Source organism: Gymnoscopelus microlampas (assembly GCF_963454915.1).
Source record: "Gymnoscopelus microlampas genome assembly, chromosome: 23".
Taxonomy (NCBI): Eukaryota; Metazoa; Chordata; class Actinopteri; order Myctophiformes; family Myctophidae; genus Gymnoscopelus; species Gymnoscopelus microlampas.
The window spans coordinates 16572299-16595249 of NC_139960.1; the positions used below are offsets into that span (position 1 = coordinate 16572299).

At 42.3% G+C, this 22951-nt stretch overlaps 1 protein-coding gene and 1 pseudogene across 2 annotated transcripts in view; one reads left to right on the forward strand and one right to left on the reverse strand.

Annotated features, from left to right (window-relative positions):
- Positions 1–22951, reverse strand: part of LOC311039460 (protein O-mannosyl-transferase TMTC2-like) — a 377431-nt gene that overhangs the window by 254703 nt on the left and 99777 nt on the right. The window lies entirely within an intron of this gene.
- The window catches only part of LOC311039563 (protein O-mannosyl-transferase TMTC2-like), a 73582-nt pseudogene that overhangs the window by 30621 nt on the left and 20010 nt on the right, over positions 1–22951 (forward strand). Inside the window, exons 3-7 of the transcript in view lie at positions 8328–8942; positions 14531–15335; positions 16722–16906; positions 17745–17823; positions 20937–21058. The product of the transcript in view is annotated as a protein O-mannosyl-transferase TMTC2-like (transcript). The remainder of the gene's footprint in view (positions 1–8327; positions 8943–14530; positions 15336–16721; positions 16907–17744; positions 17824–20936; positions 21059–22951) is intronic.

Sequence of the window (22951 nt, forward strand, 5' to 3'; positions counted from 1 at the left end):
GTACTTAAGTACAGTACTTGAGTAAATGTGCTTAGTTACTTTACACCACTGCAATCTATACTAAAATACATTGATGTTTTGACGGTTGTTCTCCGTTACTGTGACGCTGGAAATACACAATACAATCCCGACGGACAAACGATGTGATGACGGACTGCAGGAAAAAAGAAAAGTGACGGGGATCATAAAGAACACAGGGAAACGTTGAAGCCAAACTAATAAAGAAGTGCAGAGAGAGCAAAGTGGAAAGTGAAGCATGGTGTGGTCCCTCTCTCTCTCTGTCTGTCTGTCTCACCATCTCTCTCTCTCTCTCTCTCTCTGCCTTTCTCCTTCCATCTCCCATTCCATCCCTTAATCCATCCCTCCTCCCCTCATCTCCCCATCATTGCTGTGGACACACGCTGGCAGGATTATAGCAGCTAATAATCCACCAGTGAATAAAGCTCTCAGCCATGCAGCCAGTCTTAATGCTTTTCCACACGATGATGCAACCCTGCATGGTGATGGATGGACGATCAGATCATTACCAGATGTTTATCTCCAGCGGTTTAGGAGTGTGGTTGTTGTACATTTGAGCTGCTCGCTGTCGGCGCCGCTCAGCGACGCGACAGCGTTTTCTATCCCCACCCCAACCCGCCATGGCGTTCGCTGGGCTTGCCGCCCACCGGCCCACAACACCTGTTTGCTAGCTGGAGAGGAATTAGCAGACCCCACGGAGTATAGCATATGCATAGTGCAAAACGTGTGTGTGTGTGTGTGTGTGTATCACAGCAACACACACACACACACACACGCGCTAAGGGAGCTTTAATCAGATTGTGGGTTGACCTCTGACCTCGATGCAGGTTTCAGAAACACAATGGGGTCTATGATCACTTTCTAACCCTATTAGCATTGGATTAAAACTGAGAAGATATTTACCACGCACGCACGCACACACACGTGCACACATACATACACACACGCACCCTTGAGGCACTACTTGAGTTGGCGTGTCACACTGAATCTAAATGAAGGTGAAATCAATTATTTCAAAACGAGAAGGACAAAGTACTTGTGAAACCGCAAGGCTTGAATCAATCCTGTCCTTTTCTCCACACTACATATCTTTGCCGCAAATATACAAGCTCATATCTATCATAAGTCACAAAAGAGTGCCAATAGAACATGAAATAACATCGTGTCCGGCATGTTTTGATGATGAATCCATCTCATTACCTGTCAGGGTGGAGTGGATGCTCTTTGACATGAAAGTCCGTAATTCAGCCGGTGCTGATTACACTAAGTTACAGCGTTTATACCAGCGAAGTCAGCATGTAGCGTGTAGCGTAGCTGGACCAGTAAACACAAGTACATTTACTCAAGTACTGTACTTAAGTACAATTTTCAGTGCTTTTACTTTTACTCCACTACACTACATCTCAGAGGCCAATATTGTACTTCAACTCCACTACAATTCTTTGAAAACTTGTTTGAAGATTTTGATTATTATTATAAAACATACAGTAACCTTTTCAACCCTATACACATTTTGGCCATTTGAAAATAGCTGATCTACAAGCTCACAGATGCAACGCATTGTGAGCTTGTAACATTGTATTTATATTTACTTGTAACATTGTATTTCTACTTTCATTATTGATACTTTTACTTAAGTAAAAATGTGAGTACTTTTTCCACTCCTGTAAACATGCTCTTCTAGACGGACAGGCTGGCCTGAAGCCCAAACATTTAGAGGACCCAGAAGAGCCACGTTCTGCAACGTGATGCTGATTAATGTTCTTGTGGTTTTCATCGTGGGGCGAGTAAAAATGGAACACATAAAATGAAGGCACATTTTACAAGATAAGACCACAGAGAGAGATTGAGAGCAGTGATTGCCATGGCCGCTTATGATAAGCGACTTTGGGCTTGTTTTTCTATAAAGTCGCTTGTAAATATTGGTACAGTAGTTGCGTTTTTTTTGCTTGTTTCTAAAGTGCAGTTGCTTATTTGGGCTTGTTTCCTACTGTCGTCTAAACCAGTGGTTCTCAAACATTTTCACGTCAAGGACCCCCAAATTATTTGTCCACTAAAAATATTGTGTGACCCCTGCACCAGATTTGTGTTGTTAAAATGTTTCAGAAAGAAATTCAAAATGTTCAAAATTCTTCTGGCTTGTTTTCATATACCTAGTTGCTTATTTCTCTTGCAAAATCTGGCAACACCGATTGAGAGTGAGAGAGAGGTGGAGAGTAGAGGTAGCAGCGTTACCATGCATTCGCACACACACTTTCACATGTGTGTGTGATTTAATAGCTATAAAGGGAACTTTATAAGCATGCAATTAAGGAAACAGCTCTTTTATAGGACGCTGAGTGGGACACTGGAGGTTTTGACAGTTAAGAGCTCCGCGTAGCCCTGCAGTCTCATGAGGGCTGATTAGGGTGATTATCACTGGGGCAGAGATGATTGAGTTAAGACCGTAAACAAGCCCATGCTGTTGGCTCAGATATACTGTAGTGTAGAGAGACTCCATTAGCAGAGAAGGGCGTTCTAGTGGCAGCACACACACCCACCCACCCACCCGCGCGCGCACACACACACAGTGAACACATGAATTACACGTGCACTTCCAATATAATGAAGATGGAGGAAAACAGGGCATTTAATGACATCCAGTAACAATGCAATCGTTTAAATTGTGTTGAGTAATAAATGTATTTCTCGTTGCAGCAGATTGTAGACAATGAAATATGTTAGATAATTATATCTGAGAAAGAAGCCTGATACAGTATGCAGTAATAGACATTGTTTAGGAGTTGTGGAGCAGCACATTTACATGTTGAAAAGACCACCACCACCAACAACTCTGTAGATATAATCACATTTGGGTCTTAACTAGAAGAAGTGGACAGGTGAAAGGGGTCTCACCACACCACAAACATCTCTCCTAAACTCAGCCCACTAATGTGTCTTTTCAGCAAAAGATGGAGGCCCCCCACCCCCACACCCGTACCACAAGAGTGGGGGGGAAAAAATAAAAGAAAGGAAAAACCCCTCCTGTACTTTTAAGGATAGTGAATAGAGAGCCCCACAGCCTGCCTGCCATGCCCCACATACGGTGGCTGAATACAAAAGACCCCCTCTGTAAGAGCAGTCACTATGGGAGACCACTCTATCTGTCTCTGCTGCTGCGAGCGACGGGCCCCAATGAAGCTATCAGCGTGTTCACGCGCGCGCGCGCGCACGCACACACACACACACACACACACACACACACACACACACACACACACACACACACACACACACACACACACACACACACACACACACACACACACACACACACACACACACACACACACACACACACACACACACACACACACACACACACACACACACACACACACACACACACACACACACCAATACCTCCAAACTGCTCTAAAACCCTCCTGGCTAATGCATTCTTTTCATCCCTGCAGCAGTGAGCAGAAGCAGGGAGGGAGGAGAGCGGTTTGGTTTTGGGCCCAATTTGAATATTTCCATTATTTATCAGCGCAGAGGATTGAGACCTTACTGTAGATGTGCCAAGTCGCCAGGGAATCGGGCGACGAGAGAATCGTTCTGTGGTTGGATTTGCTTCTGTGCTGTTAATTGCTTGAGGAACAATTGAGAAACACGATGTAGATATGACATGAGAACATGGAGCCAACTGGACTTTGAAGACAGCAGTCGTCGTTTTCAGTTCAATAATTAATCATACCTTTCATTCAAATGTCAGGGATTATAATCGAGTCTGTATAATAAAGCCAGTATGGTTTCGTGCAGTTGGCCACACAACCACCACCCCTTTACCGTTACATTTATTACATCACTACAATGTGAATACAAACATAAATATTGAAAGAAATACTGCATGTGCCATCGAATACAAACAATGTAAACATTCCACTGGTACTGTATCAGTGGTCTTCCTGCATTTAGATTACACGGTGGAACCCTTGAGAGTTTTAACACAGTGAACGTGTAATAATAGATGGTTAAGGAAGTGCAGTACAGTGCAAGAGGAAGAGATTTGATGTAATAGAGTTCCATGGGACTAGAGGGAGGGGGAAGGGGGGCCGTCTAGCCGAGCCCCCCTGTCCCAGTGCTGCTGTGTACAGTCTGACAGACCACAGAACAATCCTGGGAAATGTTAAGAGTTCAGTTCAGCTCACGCCACGACCCAGGCACTGATTTAAGGCGGCAGGGTGAAGGATTGAAATGAGGAATAATGCATTGAACTGTCAGCCTTTTCTGACTAAGACAGGTCTTTGTCTGTGGACTCATTTGTCTCTCTCTCTCTCTCTCTCTCTCTCTCCCTCTCCCTCTCTCCCTCTCTCGGGAGTTCCATAGTGTATAGACAAAGAAAGCCTGGTTCTGGCCCAGAGTCAAAGTCAAACACAATGGTGTTAAATGGAGTTCCAGGAACACAATTGTACTTTTCAAACAAACCCTGCAGTCCAGAAGCTCACCACTGTGATCACACACACACATTCACACATTATTATCCACTCTGCATATTCTGCTGTGAAATGAGAGTGTGTCTAAGAGTCTGGGTCTAATTTACTACATTTTGTCTTGTGTCTCTCTAATTGGCTGTGTGAGTGCTGTGTTTGTTTATTTATTTATTTTGTATTTAATTGTATTACTGTAACTGACTCTGGTTTGTCAGATTGTACAAGCCTACAGTACCAATCAAACCTGTAATCTCTTAATTTTTATCTCATGTAAGATCAGCACCAAGGAATGCACAGATGTGAACAGGACAAACACATCTTTTTGTGGTATTTTGGCATAAATCGATTTTGTTGACAATGTAAATTGACTTTGACAATCAATTTGCACTCTGTATGTGAAGTTATACAGTATACTTACAGACTAACTAACAGATTTTTGCTTGTGATGTTATTTACGCTGTTCCTAACAGTTGGCTGTGTGCTGTTATTGTGTTGGCTGTCATTTGTCTCTCAGTTTGTTCATTCCTGTGGTGACTCTCATTAGTGTCAGTCTGTTAGTGAAAACTCCTGATGATCTGCTAATTGTGAGATGCCACAATCGGCCTCAGGGGGGCACCACCACCACCTGGTCATGAGTGTGTAAAAGGACACGAAAGTGACACGTGTGTGTGTGTGTGTGTGTGTGTGTGTGTGTGTGTGTGTGTGTGTGTGTGTGTGTGTGTGTGTGTGTGTGTGTGTGTGTGTGTGTGTGTGTGTGTGTGTGTGTGTGTGTGTGTGTGTGTGTGTCAATGTGTGTGCATGCGTGCGCGCGTGCGTGCGTGTGTGACTGTGTGTCATGTTTGTCACAGTTCCCAGACAACGTCCCTAGTGGACATCCTTTTCTCTTATTTCACAGTTAGTGGCTGCGGTGTCAGTCAATGAAAAAGCTATTATCTTGTACATGGTCTACTGTATATATTCTGTATGTATACAAGATGTACAGCTTTGTACCTCAAGATTGGATCCTAAATAACGTTGTGAATTCTTTTTGATTGTATTTGTGCTCACTGAATTAGTGAAGAAAAAAAAAAGATTCAATATTACTTCATTTTTGTATTTACATAAGTTTCCACCTCTTCTCTCATGTCATGTGTTCCACCACACAATACACAGTGACGTGGTGTCATGGCTGCCTGGGGTGATCCCATCATCACCAGTGGTGTAAAGTAACCAAGTACATTTACTCAAGTACTGTACTTAAGTACAATTTTGAGGTACTTTTACTTTACTGGAGTATTTCCAATTTTCAGTACCAGTCCACTACATCTCAGAGGCAGATATTTTACTTTTACTCCACTACAATTATTTGAAAACTTTAGTTAATTACTTTGTAGATTTTAAATATTACAAAACATACATTTACCACTTCAGCCCTACATAGACTTCTGCTATTTGAAAATACTAAAATAGCAGATCTGCAAGCTCACAATCATTGTGATTTTTATACATTTGAAAACTTGTGAAATGGGACATTCTGCACAATGAGTACTTTTACTTTTGGTACTTTAAGTACAATTTAATGCCAACGCTTTTGTACTTTTACTCAAGTACATTTAGAATTCCGGACTTTTACTTGTAACAGAGTATATTTCTACATTGCAGTATTGATACTTTCACTTAAGTAAAACATTCGAGTACTTTTTCCACCACCGATCATCCCAATAGCCCAGGCGTTTCGGGCCAGAATCGTGCACTTTACGATACAAGCATGAAATTTGGCACACAGTTTGAGCATGCCATAAGGAACATTTTTGGCTATAGGGCCATCGCAGATTTGTCCTGTGGTAACCATGGCAGCCATTTTCCAAAATGGCCTCCATCTGCTGTTATTTTACCAATAACTCAGGTGCTAGGCCACCTAGGATCTTGATTCTGGTGACTAATCCTACATTTTCAAGGATGAGGAATACAGCGGTACTATTTACAACATTCTACTACCTAACTACATATATCTGGCATTCAGTTAATTAAATAATAATAAACCCATCAAAATATGTAATGATGTAGTACAGTAGATGTTTTCAAACTGACACGTGAGAGTCAAGAATGCAGTACTTCACTGTTTCTTTTATTAGTAGTAGTATTGCATAATTATTTTCAATGGACTATAAGACACAACAAAGGCAGAGTACTCATGAGTCATAGCCTAATGGCATATAGACCAATTATTTGTTTACCAACATTGAGACTGGACGCACAGGTGATTGTTTCACGCAATCAATTCTCAACCTGTTGTTTTGGGGTGCGCTGATTTCAGCACACCCCAACCCCCTCTTGTGTGTTGGCTAGTGAGGCGCGTCCTAGCGAGACCTGATAGAATGGGTTTCATTGTGCGGATACTGGTTCCGCGCAGACTGGTTCTTATCAGTGTGACGTCGTCTGTTAAGGGGTCTATTCAATAAAGCCAGATAATCTACACAATGTTAGTTGCACAGTCCACCACAGTAGCAAAGGGCAGTACACTGAAGTGCTGCCTTAACACATCTGCATTGTCCACTGCATCCCTTTTTGCAACCACAGCGGAGGAGTTCCCGAAAGGCCAGGCTCGCTTCTGTGTGGTCCAGTGCACTTCCCATCCTCCTGTCAAAATTAGAATCAGCTTTATTGTCAGATCACAGGTTTACAAGTGTAAAGAAGTGGATTCAATTATTTGTATTCACCTGTATCCTTCCTCTTCCACCCCCATTCACCTGGGGATGGGAGTTCAGGGGCTGCAACCATCGCCTGTCCCCAACAGTGGCCAGCTTGGTAGGCTGCCCTCTTTGTATGTTGAATCAGTGCAGCTCGTGTTGGGGGGAGTCCATCAATTGTTCTGCCCTTCTGGGTGAATAGCTGCTTCCATGCCCGTTCACTGATGCCTGGCCGCTAGTGCGGTCATAGAGCAATACCACAAAACGCTCCAGAGGCTCCATCCAGTCATCTATTTTGTCTGGGATGGCAGCTAAGGAACTGAAGGCACGTGTGACGTCACCATAGGTTTTCCAGGTCTCCCATGCCGTCTTCTTGCCTCTGCCTCCAAAAGATGACACTGTGTCACATCCAGTAAAGGCATGGAACATGGGTAAGGCTAAGCATCGATCTGGGCCTAATGCCCTTGCCATCTCATGAGCTGCTAAGTTGCGGAAACTTTTCCCAGTTCCACAAGCAACCCACAGCTCAGTCAAGTGGAGGCGTTGGGCTGACGTTACTGCCAGGACCAGCACATCCGTGTCTACTGTGCGTATTGTCACCTTGCTATACCCTTTCTTCACAGCATCTTCTAGGTGTAATATGACACGAGTATCAGCCTCCTCATGTACTGTAGTTAGTTAGGTAGTTACTAGCATGTTGTGAATAGTACCACTGTTTTCCTCATCCTTGAAAATGTAGGATTAGTCACCAGAATCAAGATCCTAGGTGGTCTAGCACCTGAGTCATTGGTAAAATGACAGCAGGTGGTGGCCATTTTGAAAGATGGCTGCCATGGTTACCACAAGACAATTCTAAATAGTACCACTGTATTCCTCATACTTGAAAATGTAGGATTAGTCACCAGAATCAAGATCCTAGGTGGTCTAGCACCTGAGTTATTGGTAAAATAACAGCAGATGGAGACCATTTTGGAAAATGGCTGCCATGGTTACCACAGGACAAATCTGCGATGGCCCTATAGCCAAAAATGATCCTTATGGCATGCTCTAACTGTGTGCCAAATTTCATGCTTGTATCGTAAAGTGCACGATTCCATCAAAATATGGCCCGAAACGCCTGGACTACAAGATGTTCACGGTCGTTTTCTATTGTGTGTCTTTGTTCCAGCCGAGCTATCAAAACCAACCAGGACCTTCTCCCTGAGACTCCGTGGTCCAGCATCCTGTACGATGACTTCTCACCCACAGCGGCAGCCACAAGTCCTTCAGACCTCTCTGCACGCTCTCCTTCCGCCTCAACCACACCCTGCACGGCCTGCGGCCGCGGGGCTACCACCTGGTCAACGTGGGGCTCCACGCCTCCGTCACCGCCCTCTTCACCGCCTTCTCTCGCCCCCTGCTGGGCGGAGGAACGCCGTGGAACCTTTTGGCGGGCCTCGTCTTTGCGTCGCACCGGTGCACACCGAGGCCGTGGCCGGCGTGGTGGGCAGGGCCGACGTCGGGGCCGCTCTGTTCTTCCTGCTGTCTCTCTTCTGCTACGCCAGACACTGTGGACTCCGCAGGGACCCCCGAGGGGCCTTCCACGACGCCAGACGCTGTGGCGGCGGGTTGGTGGTTGGTGGGCCGGTGCTGGGCCTGGATGCTGGGCAGCCTGTGGTGTGCTGCGGCCAGTATGCTGTGGAAGGAGCAGGGGGTCACGGTTCTGGCCGTCTCGGCCGTGTACGACCTCTTCATCTTCCAGGGGCTCTGTTTTCACCAGACCATCGCCGTTCTGCTGGGGAAGGTACATTATAATAATAATAATATTTGAAGGGGAACTCGGGTGGCGCAGTGGTAAAATGCCTGCCCACCACCGCAGAGGTTGTGGATTCGAATCCACCGTGGTGCATCCGGTCGAGTGTGTACACGAACACAATTGGGCCGTGTTCGGGGGTAGCCGGTAGTAGGGTAGCCGGGCGGGGAGGCACCTGTCAGCAGGGAGCATTGAACGGGAGGAGTAGGACAAAGGCCCTGTCCTCCTGGTGGGGGCTCCTCACTGGCAGGTGAGTCAGTAGGATACAACAGCAGTGACAACACAGAAATGTGTGTGGGGAGGAATCAATTGGCATAACTAAATTGGGGCCAAAAAGGGGTAAAAAGTCTAAATAAATAAATAATAACTATTTGTACAGCAGCTTTCATACAGAAAATGCAGCCCAAAGTGCTTCACATAAAAATAGCAAATTATTAAATGAAAGGATGATAAAATAATCACAAAGTAAAAACAGACAAAACAAAACAAAAAAACTGCAAACAATACAGTTTATGGTAAAAAACAAGAGAGAGTACAGTGGAATTGAATGAGGAGTTACAGTAATCCATCTGGTTTGTAATCAAAGCATGTATTAACATATTTTTTTTTATTTAAAAGAAAAAGGTCTGAGAAGATGAAAGGCTGTACTTGTGACCTTGTTAAACATGAGAATTAAAATTTTGATCAGAATCTCAAATCACACCCAGGTCTGACCGTACGCTGCAGGGGAAGTCGTGTGTATCCAATTATACCTTCCTGCTCTCCGAGGGAAACCTCAGCCAGCTGTTAATGGTTCCTGTATGTGGGTGAAATAAATTGTGCACGTGTGAGCATTTACATGGTTTGTGTTTATGCGGATGTGTTGCTGCATATTGTTTGCTTTTCATTAGGAGTATGATTTGGAGAACTGTTTGCCTGTGCACATTGCATTGGTTGGGGGGATAAACTTTGCTCATTTATCATGCTGCTAAATTGGGAGAAAATAAGTTGATATACAAAGTGGTTGCTACTGCATTCCCCAATAACCGAAATGTGCCGCAGTAAATAAATACACAAACCAGTGGTGGAAGTACTACTCAGATATTTTACTTAAGTACAAGTAGCTATACCATAATATATAAATACCCTGTTACAAGTAAAAGGCCTGTGTTCAAAATGTTATTTGAGTAAAAGTAAAAAAGTATTTGCATCAAAATATACTTATTTTGTACACACACACACACACACACACACACACACACACACACACACACACACACACACACACACACACACACACACACACACACACACACACACACACACACACACACACACACACACACACACACACACACACACACTCTAAATGTCCAGATGCCAGTGTGCCGTTCTCCATCCAAACTGTCAGGGTTTGGAGACGAACAACAAGGACACTGCTGTTCAGTTTTTGATTGGAAAGCCTGTTCACATGAAGGGGGACTCTGCATTTGATTACAAATCCTGCTCCGTGTCGCCAACATGATGGGCCCTCGTAAAACGGCATGACTAGGATGATAAAAGGTCCCCTTGGGTTTTACTGAGCAAGGATACGTCTGTCCCTGGGATGTGTGCATTGATTTTTAGTTTTTTTCAGCAACAACAAGGCACCATTGGCTGTCAGCCACGATAGAGGAATGAGTCTGTCTCATACAAGGAAACATAAGAAAGAAACAGAGTAGAAAGAAGGAAAACAAACCAACCAAAGTATACCACAGCCTAGGTAAAGATTTTGTGCACAAATAAAGTTCCAATATCCAATATAGTATGCGTCTGGTCCAATATTCAATACTACTGTATGTGCTACTGGTCCAACATTCAATATTATGTTACTGTTCCAATATTCAATTCTATGTTACCAGCCTAATATTCAATACTACTCCAGTAATGTAATAGTCACACAGGGGAGCAGTTGATGTCATAAATGTCCTTCACCTCTGTACACAGACACAGTAGACTGTGTGTCAGATGACAGACCCCCCCCCCCCCCTCCCCCGGACAAATCTGGTATGTCTATCACCTTGGCAGTGCCATCCTGGTCACTGTCATCGGTGCAGAGAGCTTATCATACACTGTGCCCAGTCAGTCACAGGGCTATCGCTGCCTAGATAAGGAGCCAGACATCGTGCTACACATGAGAACACAGAGGGTGACGGAGAAAATGCCCTCACTTCCCACCTTTATCTGCTTTCTTTACTTTACTTTATTCGTTTATTTAGACGGGACACTGCATATCAATGTTGAGTAAATACACCGGATTTACATCTGCAGTCCCCAGAAAAAACATAAAAAACAAGCAACAATAGCGTACATTACACAGGGAAAACAAAGCATAAATACAAAAACAGACTTGCGAAACAGGTTCAAAAGGTGCAAACGTGCAATCTATTTAAGGCTATAAGGCTATAAGGCAGTGTTTTAGAGGGCAATATATATTTGTATAATAAAGTAATTTGTGTATAAAGTGCAATATTATTCATGGCGGCACAGAATATATTCCAGTTGAATAATTCTTTAAACAGCAAGGGGTGTGGGGGGGGGGGGGGGGGGGGGGGGGTAGTTCTTCACATCATCTGACCACCATCTCACTGCTACCTGAACAATGAGGAAATGCAAATCAGCTCCCTTGTCGGAGTGGCTAGACAGATGTGGTTGGACTCGCACTCCATTTCTCATCCTATTAGCTCCCTAATCGGACTGAAATGAGATGGCAAATGGGACATGGTAGGACAGAGAGAGCAGGAGAAGGAGACGGGAGGGTATTTGCAAAGTGAGCGTGATATGCTTTTTAGTTTTTACCATATATTGTTGACCGGAGTCCCCCAGGGGTCTGTTCTTGTTCCCCTCCTATTTTCCCCATCTACACAAAATACCTTCGCTGAAAATAGCAGATTTACAAGTGCCACATTGTGTTTTCTGTGAATGTTGTATGAACTGCCCGGAATAGTGACACTATGGGTTTGTGTTGTTAAGATTTAATCTGTGTGTATTGCTTATTTCAATTATTATTATTTATAAAACATCTCATTATGTATTTAATCACGTGATCCCCAAAATATCATCAAAATGTCGCCAGAGGTATTTGGTCAATTAATTATAGTGATATTAGATTTTTTTCAACATCGCCCAGCCCAAGTTATGCTTGATTGATAAAACAAAAAGGGAGGGTTGAGCAGATGCATCACGTCTATTGAAGATCGTCAGGGAAGACTTGCATTTCATTAATTCTCCTCAGAGACACTGATGTTATTTCATTACAATGCCAGACAGGAAGCACTTTAACCGTTTAAGACCGGGAACACATCGGTGTCATTTGTAGATTTCGTTAAAAAAATAGCAGACATACAAGCTCATAGCGCGGCACTTGGTGCCGCGCTATGAACTTGTAGATCTGCTATTTTTTTTAAAGAAAAACATGTGAAAATGTGTGCAAATCTTTTAATACAGTATATATATTTTTTTAAAGCGAACATTTTTTACTCAAATCTTTGCTTCATTCTACAAACGTCTACTAAATCCTAACATATATCTTTTTTTAAACTTATGTTGCTATATCAGTGGTTCTCAAACTTTTTCATGTCAAGGACCTCCAAAATGATATGTATTTGGCTGCGGACCCCCATCTCAAAATATGTTGTTCCAGGGACCCCCAGAAGCAAAGATTGGAGTTAAAAATGTTCGGTTAAAAATATATATATTCAAAGATTTGCACACATTTTCGTGATATTTTCAAAAATAGCAGATCTACAAGCCCATAGTGCGGCACTCGGTGCCGCGCTATGAGCTTGTGGATCTGCTATTTTTGAATTGCCAAAAGAAATCTAAAATGACAGAGATGCGTTCCCTGTGAACCCGTGACCCAGCTCATCGCAGGTCTCTGTGCACAGCAGTAGCAGGCCTTTCATGTAGAGTGGTGTTGGGTATAATTAGGTCACTTCATCAACGTCAGCCCTTTCAATGCCTGGCACGGTGCTCGTCTTGATGAGCGAGGACCAATGTGCCAAGTCAGCGCAATGCAGAACACATTAGGTCTGAGAGAGGAGCCAGTTCCTCATTCTTCACTGTGTACCTCATCAAATGTTGGCATGTCAACAGTGATGCGTCAATTCAAATCAGGACCCGTTTCTACAGATACCGCATTGTGTCCAAAGTTTTAAAGGGCATTTCATGTGCAGCTAATCAATTTGGAATCACCCCAGAGAGTGAGATTCAGCTCCTGTTCAGTATTATATTAATAATAATATCCATTATTTAAAATATATACCCAGGGAGAATGGCACACACTCATTATCCAGTATATGAGTATGGCATACATGCAAATCAGCAGGCTTTAAAAAGTGTTATATTTTTTTTATAAGCAAGTTTGAGTGTTTTATTGCTTTTGTACAACAGCAAGTGTTGTTACACAACTGTCGTTAAATCTTTTTTTTATACGGCTTAGTAGTATTCGATTTCACTATATTGCATTGCTTTCAGCCCTTCGCAATCCAATACAGTTCCCCATTGTTTATCGTTGCTATAGGCGACTTAATGCCAGCTGGACTGGGCCACAAACAGTGATTTTACCCGTTGGTGTATTGTGATTATTGGCACGGCTTGAATGCTTCTCTCGGCCAATCAGAATGCGGGGTTGGAACTAGATGTTGTATAAGCAATGTTTATTTGATGTGAAATCATCAATCAGCTTGGCACAAGCTGATTCAAATAAACATTTTAGAGTTATATTGATCTAAGATAAGACGTATTGATTTAATGACACTAGAGATTCACATTCTAAGGATAATGTACTAACCACTATGTATTTTTTACATAGTAGTAGTTAATAGCAGTGGTGTAAAGTAACTAAGTACATTTACTCAAGTACTGTACTTAAGTACAATTTTGAGGTACTTGTCTATACATTTACTTTTACTCCACTACATCTCAGTACTTTTACATTGCAGTATTGATACTTTTACTTAGTAAAACATTTGAGTACTTTTTCCACCACTGGTTAATAGTAGCATTTTAATTTTTAATTTTTAAGCACTCAAAATGCTCAAGAAACAGACTGAAGGAGAAAGATTTTTGGTTATCATACGCCTTTACAAATCAAAAGTGTTAAAAGTTGCATAGCACTTGGCTGTAACGGTTGTACTGGAACACAGCTAAAGCCCCAGGCAGCTTCCAAAAACATTCCATCAATTGCTCTCCTCATTCACAAAGTTATTCTTTTTGAACAACAGCGGAGAGCTAAATATGACCGGTCTTAAATCTTTTCCACCGTGGACTCACAAATGATATCCCACATTTCCACGGTGACGCACGATATCAGAAAGACTATTAAGTCTCCCTTTCTCAACTTGTTGTCTCAGGAGCTCAAAGGGAGCAGATGTTTATATTAAAACCACTGTTCTGATCCAGCTCTGACCTCAGTCTGTTTGAAAGGATTGATTGTCAAAGTAAAACAAACGGAGGTGTTCTGGAGCAAAGACAAAACACTGTGTTTCTTGAACAAGATGCTCAGGACTAAAATGTTGACTTGGTTGTTTTTCTGCTTATTCTTGTCCCTCCCCTTGCAGAAGAAGAACATCAGTGTGTTGTTAAGCCTCAGTGTTCTGGCTGTCTGGGGACTGATGCTCCTGTCAGCTCGTCTCTACTGGATGGGCAACAAACCACCCAACTTCTCCAACTCTGACAACCCTGCGGGCCGACTCGCCGCACCTCCTGACTCGAACCCTGACCTTCCTCCACCTGCCCGCCACCAACGCCTGGCTCCTCCTCTGTCCCGACAAGCTCAGCTTTGATTGGTCCATGGACGCTTTGCCTCTGATCGGGACCGTGGCCGATTGGAGGAACCTTCTCACGGTCGCCTTCTACGGCGGATTTATCCTCCTGACTCTGTCTTGTCTTCGTGGCCCCGCCTCCACACCCAAGGAGGCCAGGCTGGCCAATGGCAAAGCCTCTCTGGCCAACGGGAAGGCGAACGCCAATGCGAACGGCTACCACCACGCCCCCGACACCAACCACTACACGGACTCGGAGCAGCTGGGCTCTCTAAAGACCACCCTGAACGGGTCAGATAAAACTCTCTACCGCCCCCCGCAGACGTCCCTGCCCCCTACGAGACACGTGGTGGTGTTTTCTTTAGGTCTTCTATGTTTACCGTTCCTTCCTGCCACTAACCTGTTCTTCTACGTGGATTCGTGGTGGCAGAGAGGGTCCTTTACATCCCCAGCATGGGCTTCTGTTTACTGGTGGCCGTCGGGGCGAGGACGCTGTCCGTCAGACTGAGGACGAGAGGCCGTAAGGTCTTCCTGTTGAGTGTGTGTGCAGGACTGGTGCTGCTGAACGGGATGAGAACCGTTCTGAGAAACACAGATTGGAGCAAGCAGAACACAAACATGATCTGACATAATGTGAGGAAAAACCCCTTTGGACCAGTCAACAACACAAGACATGAAACAGGACTTATTATTGGTGGAGAAATAGCTTCTCATGTCCCTTGTGGCCTTGATCTGTTCCCCCTGCCAGTGATTTGATTAATTGTGATTGGTGTGCCTGAGGGAGAACTTGAAGCCACTTCTAATCCCTTCATTAACCCACGTTGTCAAAGGTGACGAACCCTTATAACTATAGACCCATGTCTCTGGCTGCACTAACAACGTTGTTCTATCCTGTCTTGTTACGGCCATCAGAATGCTGGCAGGATAGAATGTGAGGGAGACTATTTTTGTCTCCGCCAGGCCGAGGGCGTGGCCGAGACTATGTTTTGAATCCCCCGACATTACCTTGTCACTGTAAATCCATTAACCATCATTTATAGTTTGTCAAACGACCTCAAGGTTTGAAGTGTCTTCAAATCTATTTGATGTGTTTTCAAATCTATTGACAGGATCATGTGACTGAGTAAAATGTTTCTTTAATGTTACTTAAATGTGATTTTACAACTGTAGTTGTATTAATGGGTAAAAGGGGGTCACATCCGATGAGAGAAGCTTTTTTGCTGAATATTTACATTTATTCCGTGCTTGACAGACAGAAAAATGTTCTCTCCCCAATTACTTTTTTACATTAACAGTATATTTACAGTAGGTAAAAACAGCAAACACCAAACATTCTTATCAACGTAGTGGCTCTTTTGCGACTTATAAATGCAGTTGTATCCTGTTTCTAGAGGTCAGTAAAAGGGTCAACTATTGCATCTCTCTGTTTCTAGAGAAGTAAAATGGTCAACTATTGCATCTCTCTGTTTCTAGAGAAGTAAAAGGGTCAACTATTGCATCTCTCTGTTTCTAGAGAAGTAAAAGGGTCAACTATTGCATCTCTCTGTTTCTAGAGCAGTAAAAGGGTCAACTAATGCATATCACTGTTTCTAGAGGTCAGTAAAAGGGTCAACTATTGCATCTCTCTGTTTCTAGAGAAGTAAAAGGGTCAACTATTGCATAGATGCAATAGTTGATCAAACAGAGAGATCTCTCTGTTTCTAGAGAAGTAAAAGGGTCAACTATTGCATCTCTCTATTTCTAGAGAAGTAAAAGGGTCAACTATTGCATCTCACTGTTTCTAGAGCAGTAAAAGGGTCAACTAATGCATATCACTGTTTCTAGAGGTCAGTAAAGGGTCAACTATTGCATGCCTCTGTTCCCCAGGGGGCTTGCTGCTTCAGGATAGCCAACGATATTCTGAGGCGCTGCATTATTATTATTATTATTATTATATTATTAATATCTCTAATGTCCCCTCATCTCTCTGTCCCGTCCTCTTGCACAGCGGCCTACTTGAACACAGGCATTGTTCTAATGAACCAGGGCAGCCAGGAGGAGGCCAAGCGCACCTTCCTGACCTGTGCCGAGATCCCAGACGAGAACCTCAAAAACCCACACACCCATAAGAGCTCCATCACCAGCTGCCTGTACAACCTGGGGAAGCTGCTGCATGAACAGGGCCGGCAGGAGGTGAGTGTTTTTATACTATGTTAGTTTGCACAATATGTGCATCATGTATAGTTGTCCTACTGTATCGCTTTATGTCGTATTGCGGTATGTTCTGTATCTCTGTACCAACATCAAAACGACCTCCTGGAGTGGGACTTCAAATGTTGCTAGCTTCTGCTAAAACAAATTAACTCATTGAGTGCCATTAACGTGTTTCACATGTTTTACCGCTATGGCGCAATGTGCCAATGACGTGTTTGACGTGTTTTTTAAAAAATAGTAAAAAAAAAATCAGAACCCAAGATATCATTATCTGAAGATTTGCAGCTCCATCAACTCCTTGTTTAACTTATAACTGAAAAAGGCTGTATCTCGCTTCCTAAGCACTTTTTTTTTACTTTGAAAAAATCTCTGGCACTGGGACAACATAGCCAGAAATAATTCAGGCACTCGGTGAGTTAAATACTTCATGATATGGCAGTTTGATCCTCACAAAATGCCATTTAAGCTAGACTTTAAATTAACTATTTGTATTTCGAGTTTTTATTTTTCAAAAGTATGGAGGACATCTTGAAATATTTGTATTGCATATTGTTACGTATATTATACGACCACCATGAGGCCAATTTGGAATATTTGGGGTGGAGGTCCTTTTTTGGTCAACTGGGAGTGTGGGTTCAAAGTTTCATGCCGATCGGTCCAGTGGTGTCCGAGATTAGCTGTACACAGACGGACAGACAGACGAACGGACGGACAGGTGCAAAAACATAATCTCTGTCTCCTGGCCTTTCGGCCCGGTTAGGTGGAGATAATAAAACTGAGATTAAAATTCACCTCTGATTTCTTATTTTCCCAACAGGAGGCGCTGTCAGTCTATAAGGACGCTGTACAGAAGATGCCCAGACAGTTTGCTCCACAGAGTCTGTTCAACATGATGGGTCAGTAACTGATGGATCCATTCATTATCTTCATCTTCATTCACACACTGAGCTGTGCACTAAAATGTACATGTTCTGTGAAATATCATTTACATACAAAGTGGTATTTTGATGAGGTGAAACCTCGCTGAACTGATCTTCCCTCGACTCTAAAGAGCAATTTCAGATTTTTTTGTGCGTGTCTAGGCCAGTGATTCTCAAACTTTTTTAATTTCAAGAACCACCAATTAAATATGCATTGATAGATAGGCCAACGGAACCCCATTTGATAGGATGTTGATTTCTGGGGCAGCAGTCTAAGATTGTTATTGTTTAGACATGATTTCGTCCGATATGGCCTGCTTTAGTACAGAATTCCTTTACTTTCCTTTACTTCTAATGCAATTGAAGGAGGCATGAGCTCGGCCCTGGGCTCCCTAGGCTGGTGGGGGGAGTGTAGTGCCCAGGATCACTTAGAACATTTGCACCGGGTGAAGAAAAAGGGTTACAAAAATTGTGGGGGAAAAAAAAAGAATTCCTTTACTGTGTATACCTTAGGTAAGATAACAGTGGAACTCTGATCAAAATAGCCATTCTTCCATGTTCTTCAGTTGTATTTACTTTTAATTTAATAATTGTATTACATTTAATAATGGTGAAGATTAAGTATCAATTCTTTATCTGGTGACACCCTCAAGGACCCCTTTGGGTCCATGGGCCACATGATGAAAACCTAGGGCACTGTTTCCCAATTCGCGACCAATTTGTATTGGTCGCGAGTACATTTTTGTTTCCTACTTGCAAAAATAAATGTATATATTTCAAAAGAGTTTCAACAAAGAAAGTCAAACCTTTTCATCATTTTTTTTTTTTCAAAAGTATTTCATAAATAAAAAAAATAAAAATGAAAAAAAAACATATAAGCAGTAGCAAAAATAGCACATCCACAAGCTCGTAGCTTGTAGATGTGCAATTTTCACTACTTCCAAATGTGCCGTGTTGGCAGTTCCAACTGTGCCAAATGTGCCATGTACGTAGCATAGTCTGGAAACTGGGAACAGCTTTACTGGTTCATTAGCCAGGCTTGATTATAAGAGTTGTGAATCTATAGCCTACTGTACATGCTTACTTTTAATGCATTTCTGACCTTTAAGTTGAACAAAATGAGGATCATTTGTCAAATATTTTTGAATACCTTTCTTCAACAGTCTTGCTCTCATCCATTTAAACGTTGCCCTGATGTTTCAGTACTCCATAGAAACGGGTTTAATGTACTAGAGCCACCTGTTTGGATTCCAACACCATAACTCTTAAACATGTGCTCAGTCTTAGTGTAGATGTAACCTACATCATCTCCAAGAGAAACCAAACTAATCCCTGTAATAAATCACATCCCTCGTTGTGTTATTGTATTACTAACTACATCACTGGAAGCACATCGTGATTGCATAGTTGACATTACAGCCGAGCCTAAAGCCTGCAACATTCCTCTGGGCAGCCTGAGTACATTGAGAAAGAAAGAGGATATAGTGTTTTGCCAGGTGGGGTTGCGCAATGTCTGGGGGACACTTTGTTTCTTTGTTACAAGTGATGTCATCAAACCATGATTTCTTTCCCACTGGTGTCCAATCGGCTCGCTGCTTTCTCATATCAACCAATATTGTGATCACTGAGAAAAGAAAACTAACTGCATTGGTGGGGTGAATGTATTCAACCCATTAAAACTGGGAAAGCATCTGTGATTTTAGATTTTAGCAATATGTTATATGAACGCTATGTGAATTAGTAACAGTTTTTTTAAACTGTTTTTTTCTCAGAAAACTGTTCTAAACAGTGGTTTAGAACAGTGGTTCTCAAAAATAACATCTGCTATTTTTAAGCTTGCTAAGATTTTTAAAAACTTCTTGAAATTGTATGAAAAGTGTTGAGTAATCTTGAATCTTTCAACACAAATCTTCTCCCTGGCACAAAACATTTTCAGATGGGGAGGTCCACGGCCTTGGCATGAAAAAGTTTGAGAACTACTGATTTAGAATCGACCTCAGGTCTTAATGGATAAAACCCTCAGTCATCAAGAGTCAACAGAGTTCAGTTCTTATCAGCCTTGTTGCACCTGTTAGGAAATGTCAAATGGAACAGATTGATGCTCATCAGTGTCACATGACCTTCACACAACCTACTCCAGACCCTCTCTGGAGGAAGGTTAAAGGGATAGTTCACCCCTATCGATTAGTCACCCCATGGAGACTTGAATTCATGGATATATTTTAGTTTTTGTTGCATTCCTAAACCAATAATTTGACGACCAACAGACCGGTAGGCAGCGGTTCCGGTAGGAAACACAAAGGAGACTATTTGTGTCTCCTACCGGAACCGCTGCCGGTCATCAAATTATTGTCTTAAAACTAAATATTTATCGATGAATTCAAGTCTCCATGGGGTGACTAATCGATAAAAAAATTGTTTGGGATGAACTATCCCTTTAAGTAAATCTGTGTTGTAACGATGCAATCATCTGAGTGTCAAACTGGCTTCAGTCAACCTCTGTTGTTGACTGAAGCAAAAGAAGAAAAAGAAAAGAAATGCCAATATCCACTTCAGCGTTCTTCTGATATTTTCTTTGAGCTTTTGAGCTCTCCCCTGTCAGCTATTCCTGTGCCCATACATGTGTGAAAACTATTGTACTGTAACTCATAACTCTTGAGGCCATATCTACCCCCACATACACCTCTATGAGTTCCAAGAATACGTTTATGTTTTAAACATCATCTAAAACTGTGGTTCTCAAAGTGGGTCCTTGGGGGGAGTTCCAGGGGGTCCCAGCAGAATGTGTTAATATAGCATCACAATCATTTTAACCACTTTATCCATATTTTATAAGTCGGCTATAAAAAATAGCTTGTAGCTTTGAACATTTTTCTTTAAATTCTTGAAAGCATTGGAACATTTTTGATCGATGATTTTTTAACACAAATCTTCTCTTCTGAGGGTTCCTGGTACAAACATTTTCAGATGGGGTCCGCGGCTTAATCCTTGACACAAATAAATGTGAGAACCATTGATCTAAAATATGTTTTCTTCCTTTGTTGTCATATGAATCTCCCAGAGACCCTGACCTTTGCTCTCTCTTCCAGGAGAGGCCTATATGAGGCTGAACAGGCTGGAGGAGGCAGGTCACTGGTACAGAGAGTCTCTCAGGTCCAAACACGACCACATCCCTGCTCACCTGACCTACGGCAAACTGTTGTCCATCACCGTAAGTCCCTGTTCTCTTACTGCTGGGAACCGCTGTTAACTTCAATGTTCCATACAGCATTATTAAGAATACAATTTCTCACACACACACACACACACACACACACACACACACACACACACACACACACACACACACACACACACACACACACACACACACACACACACACACACACACACACACACACACACACACACACTTATCTTAGCAATGATTACAGTAGTTATACCTGGCAAACTATTTTATTAGGTAAAACCTGAATGAGAATAAATGAATAATGAATATTCAGCTTGTTTGTTTTGAGATTTGATAATCTACAAGTTTACAACGCATCGCATCTGCGACGCGTTGTAAGCTTATAGGTTGGCTATTTTCGACGTGCAAAGTATAAATTGGGCATTAACCAGCCTATTGATTTCTCTGCTATGATTGTTAAGAGGCTGTGACTGTAAAACTAAACCCACTCCTGTGGTGTTTCCATGAGTATTTATACTTGACCTTGACTGTAGGAGCTACAGTAGATTACATTGAAGTTACGGTACTAGACTGAAGAAGTACTCAAATCTTGTACTTAAGTAAAAGTATCAATACTGCAAAGTAAAAGGCCGGAATAAAAAATGTACTTTAGTAAAAGTACAAAAGTATTGGTATCAAAATGTAGGCTACTTAAAGTACCAAAAGTAAAATTACTAAAATGTTTGAAAATAGCAGATCTACAAGCTCACAACGCGTCGCGATGCGACGCGCTTGTAGATAATAGTTAGCTTGTAGATAATAGGTAATAGGTATAAAATAGGGCTGAAGTGGTTAATGTATGTTTCATAATGCAATCATTCATATCTGCAAAGTTAGGTTTCAAATAATCGTAGTGGAGTAAAAGTACCATATTTGCCTCTGATATGTAGTGGAGTAGAAGTAAAAGTATAGATAATTGGAAATACTCCAGTAAAGTAAAAGTACCTCAAAATTGTACTTAAGTATAGTACTTGAGTACATGTACTTAGTTACTTTACACCACTGCTTCCAGGGACCTTGGAGTGACGCTAACCTGAGGGTGACGTCGCTGCCAAACACCTTTCAGAGAAACAAGAAACAAGGCAGCTGTTTTTATCTGCATAATTAAATATCTGTGTGATGTCTGAAGGTCAGAGACATGGGGAGTGAGTCTGGTGCAGCACAATGCCAACCCTTAATTCACTGGATGAGCTCCAGGTGTGTGTGTGTGTGTGTGTGTGTGTGTGTGTGTGTGTGTGTGTGTGTGTGTGTGTGTGTGTGTGTGCGTGCGTGCGTGCGTGCGTGCGTGCGTGTGTACGTGCATGTGCGTGCGTGTCCTACAAGGTTATTATTATAGCAAAAAAAAAAAAAAACATAATATTTAATTAATTTGTATTGTGAAGTTTCAAATATATTTTTTTCATACATATACTGTAAGTCTAGTATTGTGGTTTTGACATGAAATATATTTTCCAATTTGTTTTGGGTCAGTTTTTACGTCAGCTGTCAGCACCTCAAAGTCAGGAGAAAGCACCAGAGTCTCGTTTGGGATTACTTTGAATATGACTGTGACAAATACCTCATATTGCAAAAAAAAGAAACTAAAAAAAGAAGAAAGACTAAACTAAAACTGAGAATAAAAAAAATAATAAAAAAACCCACTTTATAAAGTAAAGAACCTGAACATGACGGTGACAGCAGATGACAACAGATGTCGTGTGACTGAGGTTCGGGGCGAGGAAGTAAAAACATGTCCCATGATGATCTGAGTCACCTCTGTGACCTCATCTAGAATGACTGACTCCCTCAGGGTGCTGCTGATGCAAGACACAACCAGGGGTCATTCGCTCCTTACAGACACTTTACCATCAACTATTAATGCATGTGCACAGGCAC